The sequence below is a fragment of the Lolium rigidum genome, chromosome 4, assembly GCF_022539505.1.
Source record: "Lolium rigidum isolate FL_2022 chromosome 4, APGP_CSIRO_Lrig_0.1, whole genome shotgun sequence".
Classification (NCBI taxonomy): domain Eukaryota; kingdom Viridiplantae; phylum Streptophyta; class Magnoliopsida; order Poales; family Poaceae; genus Lolium; species Lolium rigidum.
The window spans coordinates 245000331-245015488 of NC_061511.1; positions in this window are offsets into that span (position 1 = coordinate 245000331).

Here is a 15158-nt window from a genome sequence, read left to right on the forward strand (position 1 = left end):
CGCTCCGCTGTTGCATATGGACAAATATGTCCTTAGGCTTTACTCATAGTATTCATGTCGAAGGTTGAATCTTCTTCATTAAATTGTTATATGGTTGGAATTGGGAAATGCTACATGTAGTAATTCTAAAATGTCTTGAATAATTTTATACTTGGCAATTGTTGTGCTCATGTTTAAGCTCTTGCATCATATACTTTGCACCCATTAATGAAGAAACACCTAGAGCTTGCTAAAATTTGGTTTGCATATTTGGTCTCTCTAAAGTCTAGATAATTTCTAGTATTGAGTTTTGAACAACAAGGAAGACGGTGTAGAGTCTTATAATGTTTACAATATGTATTTTATGTGAGTTTTACTGCACCGGTTCATCCTTGTGTTTGTTTCAAAATAAACCTTGCTAGCCTAAACCTTGTATCGAGAGGGAATATTTCTCATGCATCCAAAATCCTTGAGCCAACCACTATGCCATTTGTGTCCACCATACCTACCTACTACATGGTATTTCTCCGCCATTCCAAAGTAAATTTCTTGAGTGCTACCTTTAAAATTTCCATTCTTTACCTTTACAATATATAGCTCATGGGACAAATAGCTTAAAAACTATTGTGGTATTGAATATGTACTTATGCACTTTATCTCTTATTAAGTTGCTTGTTGTGCGATAACCATGTTTTCCGGGGACACCATCAACTACTCTTTGTTGAATATCATGTGAGTTGCTATGCATGTCCGTCTTGTACGAAGTAAGGGAGATCTACCACTTTAATGGTTAGAGCATGCATATTGTTAGAGAAGAACATTGGGCCGCTAACTAAAGCCATGAATCATGGTGGAAGTTTCAGTTTTGGACATATATCTTCAATCTCATATGAGAACACTAATTGTTGCTACATGCTTATGCATTAAAGAGGAGTCCATTATCTGTTGTCTATGTTGTCCCGGTATGGATGTCTAAGTTGAGAATAATCAAAAGCGAGAAATCCAAAATGCGAGCTTTCTCTGTAGACCTTTGTACATGCGGCATAGAGGTACCCCTTTGTGACACTTGGTTAAAACATGTGTATTGCGATGATCCCGGTAGTCCAAGCTAATTAGGACAAGGTGCGGGCACTATTAGTATACTATGCATGAGGCTTGCAGCTTGTAAGATATAATTTACATGATACATATGCTTTATTACTACCGTTGACAAAATTGTTTCTTGTTTTCAAAATCAAAGCTCTAGCACAAATATAGCAATCGATGCTTTCCTCTTTGAAGGACCATTCTTTTACCTTTTATGTTGAGTCAGTTCACCTATCTCTCTCCACCTCAAGAAGAAAACACTTGTGTGAACAGTGCATTGATTCCTACATACTTGCATATTGCACTTGTTATATTACTCTATGTTGACAATTATCCATGAGATATACATGTTATAAGTTGAAAGCAACCGCTGAAACTTAATCTTCCTTTGTGTTGCTTCAATACCTTTACTTTGATTTATTGCTTTATGAGTTAACTCTTATGCAAGACTTATTGATGCTTGTCTTGAAAGTACTATTCATGAAAAGTCTTTGCTTTATGATTCGAGTTGTTTACTCATGTCATTACCATTGTTTGGATCGCTGCATTCATTACATATGTTTACAATAGTATGATCAAGGTTATGATGGCATGTCACTCCAGAAATTATCTTTGTTATCGTTTACTCGCTCGGGACGAGCAAGGAACTAAGCTTGGGGATGCGATACGTCTCCGACGTATCGATAATTTCTTATGTTCCATGCCACATTATTGATGATATCTACATATTTTATACACATTATATGTCGTATTTATGCATTTTCCGGCACTAACCTATTAACGAGATGCCGAAGAGCCAATTGCTGTTTTCTGCTGTTTTTGGTTTCAGAAATCCTACAAAGGAAATATTCTCGGAATTGGACGAAATCAACGCCCGGGGTCCTATTTTGCCACGAAGCTTCCGGAAGACCGAAGAGAAGACGAAGTGGGGCCACGGGGCGCCGCCACACTAGGGCGGCGCGGCCCGAGAGGGGCCCGCGCGGCCTCGCTGTGTGGGGCCCCCGTGACCCCTCCAACTCCGCCCTTCCGCCTAGTTAAGGTCTTCGTCGCGAAACCCCTGATGATCGAGAGCCACGATACGGAAAACCCTTGCGAGACGCCGCCGCCGCCAATCCCATCTCGGGGGATTCGGAGACCACCTCCGGCACCCTGCCGGAGAGGGGAATCATCTCCCGGAGGACTCTTCACCGCCATGGTCGCCTCCGGAGTGATGAGTGAGTAGTTCACCCCTGGACTATGGGTCCATAGCGGTAGCTAGATGGTTGTCTTCTCCTCATGTGCTTCATTGTCGGATCTTGTGAGCTGCCTAACATGATCAAGATCATCTATCCGTAATTCTATATGTTGTGTTTGTCGGGATCCGATGGATAGAGAATACTATGTTATGTTGATTATCAATCTATTACCTATGTGTTGTTTATGATCTTGCATGCTCTCCGTTATTAGTAGAGGCTCTGGCCAAGTTTTTACTCTTAACTCCAAGAGGGAGTATTTATGCTCGATAGTGGGTTCATGCCTCCATTAAATCTGGGACGGTGACGAGAAAGTTCTAAGGTTGTGGATGTGCTTGTTGCCACTAGGGATAAAACATTGATGCTATGTCCGAGGATGTAGTTATTGATTACATTACGCACCATACTTAATGCAATTGTCTCGTTGTTTTGCAACTTAATACCGGAAGGGGTTCGGATGATAACCCGAAGGTGGACTTTTTAGGCATAGATGCATACTTGGATAGCGGTCTATGTACTTTGTCGTAATGCCCAATTAAATCTCACAATACTCATCATATCATGTATGTGCATTGTCATGCTCTCTTTATTTGTCAATTGCCCGATCGTAATTTGTTCACCCAACATGCTATTTATCTTATGGGAGAGACACCTCTAGTGAACTGTGGACCCCGGTCCATTCTTTTACATCAAATACAAATCTGCTGCTATTGTTCTTTACTGTTCTTTGCAAACAATCATCATCCACACTATACATCTAATCCTTTGTTACAGCAAGCCGGTGAGATTGACAACCTCACTGTTTCGTTGGGGAAAAGTACTTTGGTTGTGTTGTGCAGGTTCCACGTTGGCGCCGGAATCTCTGGTGTTGCGCCGCACTACATCTCGCCGCCATCAACCTTCAACGTGCTTCTTGGCTCCTCCTGGTTCGATAAACCTTGGTTTCTTTCTGAGGGAAAACTTGCCGCCGTACGCATCACACCTTCCTCTTGGGGTTCCCAACGGACGCGTGCTGTACGCGTATCAAGCATTCAAAGCAAAAAGAATTCCCAGATCGTCTTCGGAAATTAGTGGAACAAATCTTCCCTCTGGGCTGTTGAAATATTCGAAATGAATTGCATCGAGAGAGCTCCAGGTGTAGTTATCGTAGATGTTAGCTTTGAAATCCCTTAACGAGATGGTGGTTGCAACCACCGCAGGGAAGTAAAACCCAGTCTTACAACGTTTAGAATCACGCGTAAAGCTAGAATCCAGCCTAACCACCAGCCGAAAAGCCAGCGCTGGATCCATCCTATTCGAAAAGCAACGCAGTTAGTTGAGCAACAACGATTGGCGCTCAAAAACTGCCTACTGTTAATTCACATAGGCAGACGATGCTTACCCAGATGGAATCCATGCGTTAGATCCCTCCGATTCCCAATCTTCTCCACGGCTGGCGGGAATAGTCGGCACACCAGACGGAATTACAAAGAGGACAGGGGTAGATCCGGATCCGGTGGAGGCGGAGCCCGGGGGTGGTGGTGGGGGCGGGGCCGGCTCGGCGGCGGACGACGCCATAAGGTAGGTGGGTAGGATGGCGTGGCGGCGGAGGGGCGGTGTGTGAGCTCCTCCAGTCTCGGGCGGAGGGGAAAGCTTTGGGTCAGCTCTTCCAGTCAATAGTCAACACATTTCGAAAGCAACGGTCAAGTCAAAACCATCGCGGCTCCCTAGCCGTCACCGGTAACGGAAGGCCTCTGACTAGACGGCAACCCTCCCGTCCGAGCCTCTGTGAGGGGTTTCAAACTAGAGGGAGGGGAAAACTGAGGAAAAGTTAAGAGGCTGGAGAAATTTGAGTACAACTAACGAACCAGGGGCACGAAAATAGAAATCCCTTCTTTAAAATCTATAAGGCTGAAGTTGAGAATCAACTTGAAAGAAAGATAAAAAGGGTTCGGTCCGATCGTGGTGGAGAGTACTTTTCTAATGAGTTCAATTTATTCTGTGCGGAACATGGTATAATCCATGAGAGGACGCCTCCCAATTCCCCACAATCCAATGGGATTGTGGAAAGGAAAAACCGTACTCTAACAGATTTGGTTAACGCCATGTTAGATGTTTCGGGTTTATCCAAGGAATGGTGGGGAGAGGCTATATTGACTTCGTGTCATGTCCTAAACCGTGTTCCAACCAAGAATAAAGAGATTACCCCTTATGAGGAATGGGAAAAGAAAAGACCAATACTCTCCTACCTACGAACTTGGGGTTGTTTGGCAAAAGTGAATTTGCCAATCACCAAAAAGTGAAAGCTTGGACCAAAAACCATGGACTGTGTCTTTCTTGGCTATGCTGCCCATAACATTGCTTATAGATTTCTTGTGGTGAAATCTGAAGTGGACGACATGAATGTTGGCACCATCTTTGAGTCAAGAGATGCTACATTATTTGAGGATATATTTCCTATGAGAGATATGCATGGCATGTCTAGTTGGGAATCTGATCCAATACATGAAACTCCTATGGAGTCTGATGACGAATCTGATGATGAGAGTTCATATTCTGATAAAGATAACAATGAAGCTCCCACAAGGAGTAAGAGACAAAGGACTGCAAAGTCTTTTGGTAATGATTTCATTGTGTATCTTGTGGATGATACTCCCGCTACCATTTTAGAAGCTCTCGCATCTCCTGATGCAGACTACTGGAAGGAAGCGGTTCAAAGCGAGATGGATTCCATCTTGGCTAATGGAACGTGGGAGTTAACTGAGCGTCCTTATGGGTGCAAACCTGTAGGATGTAAATGGGTATTTAAGAGGAAGCTTCGAGCTGATGGTACTATTGAGAAGTACAAAGCTCAGCTTGTAGCCAGAGGCTATACCCAAAAGGAAGGCGAAGATTTCTTCGATACTTACTCACCTGTGGCGAGATTGACCACCATTCGAGTATTACTGTCATTGGCTGCCTCACACGGTCTTCTCGTTCATCAAATGGACGTTAAGACGGCTTTCCTAAATGGAGAGTTGGACGAGGAAATTTACATGGAACGGCTGATGGTTTCGTACTACAAGGTCAAGAAAGAAGGGTGTGTAAATTAAAGAAATCTTTGTATGGTCTCAAACAAGCACCCAAACAATGGCATGAGAAGTTTGAAAGAACTTTGACATCTGTGGGCTTTGTTGTTAATGAAGCCGACAAATGTGTGTACTACCGCCATGGTGGGGGTGAGGGAGTTGTCCTATGTCTGTATGTGGATGACATACTAATTTTTGGGACAAGCCTAAAAGTGATTGAGGAGGTTAAAACCTTCTTATCTCAGTGTTTCGAGATGAAAGATCTTGGAGAAGCTGATGTTATATTGAACATCAAGCTTTTGAGAGATGAGAATAATGGGATTACACTTGTGCAACCTCATTATGTTGAGAAGGTATTGAGAAGATTTGGCTATGTTGATTGCAAATCTTCTCTCACACCTTATGATCCTAGTGTCTTGCTTCGAAAGAATGAAAAGGCAACTAGAGATCAATTAAGATACTCTCAAATCATTGGTTCACTCATGTATTTAGCTTGCGCTACGAGGCTCGATATCTCGTTTGCTTGTATGCAAACTTAGCCGGTTTGTGGCCAACCTGGGAGATGATCATTGGCATGCTTGTTGAGAGAGTAATGCGCTATCTAAAGGGAACCATGAGTTATGGAATTCATTATACCGGATATCCGAGAGGACTTGAAGGGTATAGTGATTCCAATTGGATTTCGATGCTAAAATGAAAGCCACAAGTGGATATGTTTTCACTCTTGGTGGTGGCGCTGTTTCCTGGAAGTCTTGCAAGCAGACCATCTTAACGAGGTCAACTATGGAAGCAGAACTCACAACATTAGATACAGCTGTCGAAGAGGAATGGCTTCGTGAGCTCTTGATGGACTTGCCTATGGTTGAAAAACCAATACCGGCCATCCTCATGAACTGTGATAATCAGACTGTGATTATCAAAGTGAAAAGTTCTAAGGATAATATGAAAAGTTCCAAACATATTAAGAGGAGACTGAAGTCTGTCAGAAAACTGAAGAACTCCGGAGTGATAGCATTGGATTATGTCCAAAGTGCTAAAAATCACGGCAGATCCTTTCACAAAAGGACTATCAAGAAACATGATAGACCTTGCATCGAGGGAGATGGGTTTGAGACCCACTTGAGTTGCCGAGGGGTAACCCAACCTATGTAATCGGAAATTCCAGTGAAGTAGGACTCGGGAAAACAAACCGGAGTATGCGAGTTGAGAGAAAATTTAATACTCCCACTCCGCTGTGGATGCAATTCTCTCATAGCTACTGTAAGGCAGGTTGACAATGTCTATGTGTTACGAGCGGCTCTTGATGAGCGAAGACGCCGTCCTACGGGCGATCTTTTGAAGAACACACCTATATGAGTGACACTACTTGGTCATAGTGTGGGAGATTTGGGTGAATCTCTAGTAAGCTCATGAAGGGCCGAGGAGTATGACTTATAAGCTCCACCCGAGGGGAAGGCTATGGTAGCCTAGTACGGTGTCGGCATTGAGCGAAACTTGCTGCACAAAGACCGACAATTCAAGGCATAGTCCATTGTTCGAGTTGTAGTCAAGCGTAGCACCTTGCCTAAGTAGAAGTTCAACTTTACGAGTCTCCACTCGAAGTGCGGGTATATTAAATAGTGAATGGAACTAATGTGTCATCCGATGTGCATATGAGATCCGGTGGGGGATTGTTGAATGTAGGTGGGCTGCAGCCCAGTAAGACAACCCATGTAGTTTACAATTCCTGAAATCTCAAGACCCATCACGTTGGCAGCTTGAGACAGTCTTGTGGGACAAAGTTTAGTCTCACATTGCTAGTTGGGAGAGAGTTGGAGTGGTATATAAGGGCTGATGTTCTAGTCATTCCAAGTGAGTGAGAATAGAAGAAGCCCTCGCGCACTCCTCCTCCTCCGCCTGCCCCGCCTCGCCTCGTCACGCACGCACGTCGCGTTTCGTGACTCGAGTTCGAGTTCGAGACACTCTCAAGGAAGCCTAAATTTTTGCTTGGTGCACCAACTGTGTTGGGTACGTGTCGACCTGCATGTGCATGCTCGCCGCGTGTCCCTGGCTTCCTACGCGTGGCAACGCGGTCGGGGCGGCTCTCCTCCCAGGCTATACAAGGAGACCGATCAGATCCGGAGAACGGTGCTCTCGAGCTCTCTCTCGCGAAGTTCCTTTTGCTTGTGCTACTCTCTAGTCTTCCCCATCCCGGCGGCTTGCGTGCACGGCCGTCCGGGAGAGCAGGCCTCCGAAACCCCGTCCGTTGAGATCCTGCACCGGGAGACGGGCGATAAGGTTTTTGGGGAGCGTCTCGGCGCGACTGCTCGCTGCTGTTCGTCTTCTTCATCGACGGTTCGGCTGCTTCATCGATAGATCCGACTGCACCATGGGTGACATCAACAACTCCCATGGTGGTGGTGGTGCTGCTTCTGGTGCGACCTTCCCGGTCGCGATGTACGTGCTTTCCCTCTCCTACCTTGCACTGCTACTTGTTCCATGTTCAGATCTGATGCATGTTCTTAGTCTGATGTGTATGGTTAAGTATGCTTGTGCATCTGTAATCTTGCTTTCGGTAATTAAACTCACACGAAAATTAACTAATAATCCAACAATCTCCAGCGGCGCGACGCATTTCGGTGTCCGCTAGTGTCCGTTTGCGTCGCGCGGTGGACGCGAGACAGATCGTTTTTGTCCGCGCGTCCGTTTGCGCCTGAGGGTGGCTCGCGGCCCGACGCATTTCCGCGTTTGCATCAATGTTTCCAAACAACAAAATAAAGAATTCAACGAAATCATAGTTATTACATTCAAATTTTGAAAATTCTACATGAAAATAAGATAGTATTCCTCTAGGTATGATCTTCATGGCCAGCCAATGTCCACTGATGCTCAATCAGATCCGTCTGCAGCTGTTTGCAGACGTTCTCGTTAGTGACTTCTACATTCATATTTAGATAGTCCTCCCAAGATGAAGCTCCAGGAAGTGGCGCAACCAGCTCACCTTGGAATTCCCAGTGGTTCTCATTGCGGCCATCAGGACGCTCGTTCTCAACGATCATGTTCTGCATGATCACGCAGCATGTCATCACCTCATGCATGGTCTTCAGCGACCATGTTTTTGCCGGGTGACAGACTATTGCCCACCGAGCTTGGAGCACACCAAATCTGCGCTCCACATCTTTCCTGCAAGCCTCTTGCATCTTGGCAAACCTCCTCGTCTTCTCGGAGTTTGGATTACGGACAGTCTTCACCAGTGTGACCCAGTCAGGGTAGATGCCATCAGCAAGATAATATGGCTTGTCGTATTCATTTCCATTGATCTCGTAGCTCACCCGGGGAGCTTTGCCTTGCATGAGCCTGTTGAAAACTGGTGATCGGTGCAACACATTGATGTCATTGTTGGAACCGGCCATGCCAAAGAATGAATGCCAAATCCATAAATTTTGAGATATGACAGCTTCAAGAATGACAGTTCGTCCCTCCTCATGCCCGTTGTACTGACTCTGCCATCCAAATGGACAGTTTTTCCACTCCCAGTCCATGCAATCTATGTTGTCGATCATTCCTGGGAACCCTCTAGACTCGTTGATAGACAGGAGCCACCCTGTATCCTCAACAGTTGGCTCCCTACAGTAATACTGTCCGAAGACGTCAATCACGGCTCGGCAAAACCTGTACATGGACTCAAGGCAGGTGCTCTCACCCATTCGAAGATACTCATCGAATATATCCGCAGCCATTCCATATGAGAGCATGCGAATAGCCTCGGAGCATTTTTGGTAGGAGGTGAAGCCTAGCGCACCTGTTGCATCAAGCCTGCATTGGAAGTACGGGTCGTAGTTTCTGACGCCGCGTAGAATGAACAAGAACAGGTCCCTTGACATCCGTACGGCGCGGGAACACTTTTTCCGGGAACACCGGATTGGTGAGGTGGAAGTAGTCCTTGTGGAGCCGGGCCTGCCCTGCCACTCTGTTGTGCGGCAGGTTTTTGGAGCGCCCCTTCACAGAGCCCCGGTGCACCGGCCCCGGGTTTGAGGTGAACTCGTGGATCATGGAGGCCGCAGTAATTTCCAATGTCTGCGTCGACTGATCGGACTCCTCGTCGAAAGAGGAGTCAACGACCTCCTTGCGGAACTTCTCCACCATATGCCACATGTCCATCTGCGTGGGTACGAACCGTTGATCAATGACCGCGCACAAATAGCGCCGAAAATAGGAGAAGAAACCTACCGGCGCAATTGACCGAACAGGTCGTGGGCGGCGCAACCGGCAACGTTTGGCCCCAAAACAGCCGGTAGGTACGCGTCGGAGCCAACCCCGAGTACGATCCTGCTCTCCCGCGCGGCGACAACGGAGCCGACGGCGAGTACTGCGGCATTGCGGCGGGACGGTGGCGCGTGGGGTTGGGGTGGTGGCGTCGCACTAGTGCAGCAAAGAAGGGGAAAAGAAGCAAATCCAAGCGGTCGATTTCGCTGTCTCTAGCTTAATTTGGTGGAATGGCTAAGACCGTGTTTTGAAAAACGCTAGAGAATATTCAGAAAATCTAGTAACATCCTTGTTGTTGTATTAGCTACTATCACTAGTAGAAAAATGGGTTTTCGTCCGGAGTTTTAGTCCCTGTTGTGTTTGGGCCTAGGACTAATAATGTGAGCACTAGTCCCGGTTCCAATGTGAGCATTTGTTTTTAATTAGTAGTATGTTGCATATGAAAGACACAAAGATCCCTATTGTGTTTGGAGTGTTGGGGCAAGGGAATAATTTTAGCATCGTGATTGCGTTTCTATTGTATCTCTAGCTAGCTAGCTAGTTAGCTACTCGATCGAGACATGTTAATTAATTTGGTCACTACTCTACTTTGTTTAAAATGTGATGAACTTGTATTAATTAATTTGGTCACTTCTCTATTCATAATGTTGTGTAATGGTTTATGATAAACTTAATTATATAATACAGATGAACCAACAACGGATGTATGATGAACGACACTCTATCACGTTCATTAATAACATGCATTATTTTATCGGTGTGGCTGAGGTAAAAAAGCGGGATGGTTTTATGTGTTTTCCATGCGGTGTCTGTAAGAATATGAAGGATTACTCTTCCTAAAAAAATCTTTATACCCACCTGTTACGGTTTGGTTTCATGCCCGGCTATAATTGTTGTACCAAGCACGAAGAAAGAGGGATTATAATGGAAGAAAATGAAGAGGAAGAGGATGATGGCAACTACTTTAGGTTCCCTAAATATGGTGATACTTCAATGTGGAAAGCTAAAAAAGAGGCATCAGATGAGCCCGCTGATGATCTTCGTCAAGCCATTGTTGATGCACATAGATACTGCGAAAGTGAAAATGAGAAGTTGAAGTTGGAGCGCATGTTAGAGAATCACAGAAAAATTTATACCCAAATTGCGAAGATAGCAACAAAAAGCTGGGTAGCACAATGAAATTGTTGCAATTGAAGGAAGAGAATGGTGTATCTGACAGGGGATTCAGGAAGTTACCGAAAATGATAAAGGAGAAGCTTCCAAAGGATAACGAACTGCCCGCCGGTACGTACGGAACAAAGAAGATTGTATGCCCTCTATGATTAGAGGTGCAGAAGATACATGCATGATCTAATGACTGCATCCTGTACCGCGGTGAGGCATACGAGAATTTGAATGCATGCCCAGTATGTTGTATAAGATCAGTATGTTGTACAAGATCAGCTGAGATGACCCTGGTGATGTTGAGGGCGAGATCCCCAAGAAGAGGGTTCCTGCCAAGGTCACGGTTGTATGCTCCTATAATACCATGGTTGAAACGTTTGTTCACAAACAAAGAGCATGTTAAATTGTTGCGATGGCAAAAGGAAGACCGTAAGAAAGACGCGATGTCGAGACATCCACTGATGGGTTGCAGTGGAGAAAAATCTATAGAGAGTTCCCGGACTTTGCAGATGACGCAAAAAATTTAAGGTTTAGTCTAAATACAAATAGCATGAATTCTTTTGGGGAGCAGAGCAACAGTCATAACACCTGGCCTTTGACTCTATGCAGGGCTATCTCTAGGATTTTGAAGGCCCCGGGGTGAACTTTATGAATGGTCCCAAGAGAGAAAAAATCAATAACATATATAAATGGGTAAAATTAGTAGTACCAATAATTTTCAGTAGCATTAAAAACTTATAAATTTTCTTGCATCTGTTCCAAACCATGCAGTATTATAGGAAGCTACAAAGGCATAACCAAGGGAGATAGCATACCAGGGAACCATTCCGTATGAATGACGAACAGGGAAGCAGATGCTCTTGTCAAAAGAAATAAAATTTGGTAACAAAAAATTAGAGTCGGGCGGAATGGTCTCGTAGTTTTTATTCAGAGAATTACTTGTAAACTTCTGATCTAATCTCTCCCCAACGTTTTGCGGACTTAGCCTAGGCCGTGAGCGACTAAGTGAAGAAGTAGCAGCGGCCGATCCCAGTGCGGATGTGCCTCCATCTCCAACTCTCCTTGATAGTTGATGGTCTGCAAGAACACAATGTTAGTCGTTTATGTTTTCGTGGAAGTATTATTTCCGGTTTTCATATCGTATCCCAACGAGGAGCTTAGTAGGATGTTTATCTGCGGTGCTTCTGTCGCACCCAAGGTGTCACAAGTCTTAGGTGAATTGACAACAACGATTGAAATGTAAAATGGTGAATATAAATAAGGGAATTTTGAGTACTGAAAGTGCAATAAAGTAAATTGCATAAAAGTAAACGTCTATTAGAGGAAGTAAAACGAGTTTTCTGCAGATGAAAAAGTAGGCGCAGGGAGATTCAGTTCATGATGATAGTGAATATGCCTGGTGGAATAAATGTGATAAGTGAATATGATTCTTCCTATTTATATTTAAGTAGGCACGCAACTCAAAAGAGAAAAAGACTCCTCTTGGTAGATTTCATCTTTCTCCAATGATCCTTCTGCCTGTTACGAAAGCCATGGTCAACACATCTATTAAGGTGGTTAAACCAGATCAAAGCTTTAAGCTTTGTGGTTCCTTGTGATTCGTCGAGTATTGCTAGATCCTCTTTGATCCGGCCGTGTCACTCGGGGGCCACCGATTCACTATTAAACAAGTTCCCGTATATGAGTTTTTGAGATCATGTTACCTGGACCCTTAAAGTAGATAACGACATTAGGTGCACATAGACATTCATTCTCATACATAACCATCTTAATCATAATTTCACAACTAAATGGAATAGAATAGGCACAACACATCTCACCAATCCCCTACATCTCCCACGCCTATGGGATCTACTCACACATGAGAGGAGAAAACCACAATGATATCATAGCAATTTAAATGGGGTTCATCTCGATATTACCATAGCAAGCCACAATAGTTGAAGATCAAATCAAATACAAACCGAGATGGAATAGATGTTTCAATCCCTAATCTTACAAGTATGAATATCTCTCTATCTCTCTCTCTCAGTACAACTGAGGTGTGATGGATGAGTGGATGATCTTGAGGGGGCAGATCTTCGCGGGATTCGATGATGGTCTTCTCCTTCCTTAGATCTGATTTCCTCTGTTCTGGTGCGAATGGTGGCTGCTGCGTTCTTTTTTCTGTTCGCCTCCCCTTCATGAAAGAGGCTTGTTTTGATATGAGGGAGGTGGCGGCGCACAGTACAGGCGGGTGGTACGGCCGGTCCCGTCCGCATGAGTGCCCGCTAAACACCCTGCTGCGCCAGGATTGATTTGGCTTCAATAGGAAATCTTCATATTCGTTGCAATCAGCTCATAAATGCCATATGATCCTTCATAAGTGATGGTTTCCTGAAATACATAATTCAAAACAAGGTTTCGCCTGGATTGCGATATTAACATTAGTTGAAATACAAAATCCAATGAAACCAAGTGATAGATAGTGAAGAATCAGCAGTAAAAAAAGCATCAATATTTGGACCCATTTTTCTTGATTAGAGATTAGGGAATAGGGAATTATGGATTCCAGCTTGCAGGGCAATGTGCGAGGCGAAAACCTAGTCGGGGGAAAACGAATCGATTGAGAGAAACGAACTGGCGGTTTCAGTGCTTGATTCGATCGAGGAACTACCGTGCGTACTAGTTGCGTGCTTGGTCTAGCCACCGATAGATAATAGATGGGCCCATTTTCCCTTCTATACCCTTCCATATATGAAATATATATAAAATTTGGGCCCTTGTTTTGCTTAGGCCCTAGGCCGTCGCCCCTATTTCCCTGGGCAGAGCCGCCCTAACTGTTTGTATCTATAACCTTTCTCCTTAGTTGTGCATGAAGAGGAAGTTTATTATGATTTCAGTGCTTATTCAAGGCCCAGAGCAACCCGACAACGATATTGATGTGTACCTAAGGCCATTAATTAATAAACTTTTACACTTGTGGTATGAAGATGGTATACGTGTGTGGGATGAGCACAAACAGGAGAGATTTGATCTACGAGCATTGATGTTCGTAACCAACAATAATTGGCCTACTATTAGTAACATTTCAGGACAAACCAACAAGAGATACAATGCATGCACACACGATTTAGGTGAGACTGAAGATATATATTTAGATAAATGTAAGAGGGTTGTGTACCCGGGGTATCGTCGATTCCTTCATATCAGGCATCCCGTAGAAAGAAAGGGAAGCAATTCAAAGGTGTGAGGCAGATCACCGGATGAAGCCTATCCAATTTTCTGGTGATGATGTATTTGGTATGGTCAAGTATTTTAAAATAATTTTTGGAAGGGTTATGGCAGACAATCTGTTCCGAATGATGTTAAAGGACATGTGCCCATGTGGAAGAAGAAATCTATATTTTAAAAGCTACCTGCTCCCTGTCAATCAAACGGAAGTATATGATTCCTAATCGAAAGTTTAGGGCATTGGGCACGAGCTGTTTGTGTTTATGTCTACAAGATTTAAATTTTTCTAATAACCTATATTTTGTATTGGTATTGTCTAGGGACGTAAACGGATCAGATCGGATCAGATTTTGTTCATACCATATCCTTTACCATATATTTTTCTCTTATTCGGACTGGAGCGGATATTGACCGGTTTCGGATTCGAATACGGATATATCGTAGTTCGGATTCGAATAAGAAACGAGGCGAACTTGGACCCCGAAATAAAAATAGTCGGATATATGCTTTCATTGGTAGATAATTATAGTTCTTGTAAATTTTGAGAGGGATTTAAACTGTAAGTGTTAAAAAGTTAAGAGAAAATAGACACAATGCGCTAAAACTCAAGCACTGGTAGAAATTTAGAACTAAACATGCTCGACAAATAAATTCGGTGAGTCAATAGGTACTAATCTTGTGAGATTGGCTTTGGCTTTTGACTCAAAAATTGGATTGTCCTGTTTAAAACCTTCGGATCATCCTAATTAAATATTGGATAATCCACATCAGCTTGCTATTTGCTATACCATATCCTATGTTGTATCCGGAGCACCATTTCGAAACCGAATATTCTTATCCGCCAAATTCCGTAAAATCAGATATGGTCCTTAAAACGGATTCGGGACCGATTTCTGCGCAAAAATTATCATATCTATTTACACCCTTAATATTGTCGCATCAGGTTCATTAGAATCTTCTTGCAATATCTATCTACTATTACAATGTGTTGTTCTGAATTTGGATTTACCACCACTATGCCAGTTTTCCGCCCGAACACCTCCAAAGCACTGTAATCGTTGATTTGAAATATAAATTTAGCATCTGTTACGCATCAAGTGTTAGTGGGAATAATCTAACGGCTGATGTGTGTTGGATTCGCCTTCCTGCTCGCAATTAAGCATCTACCCGAGCGCATATGTATGAACCTCCT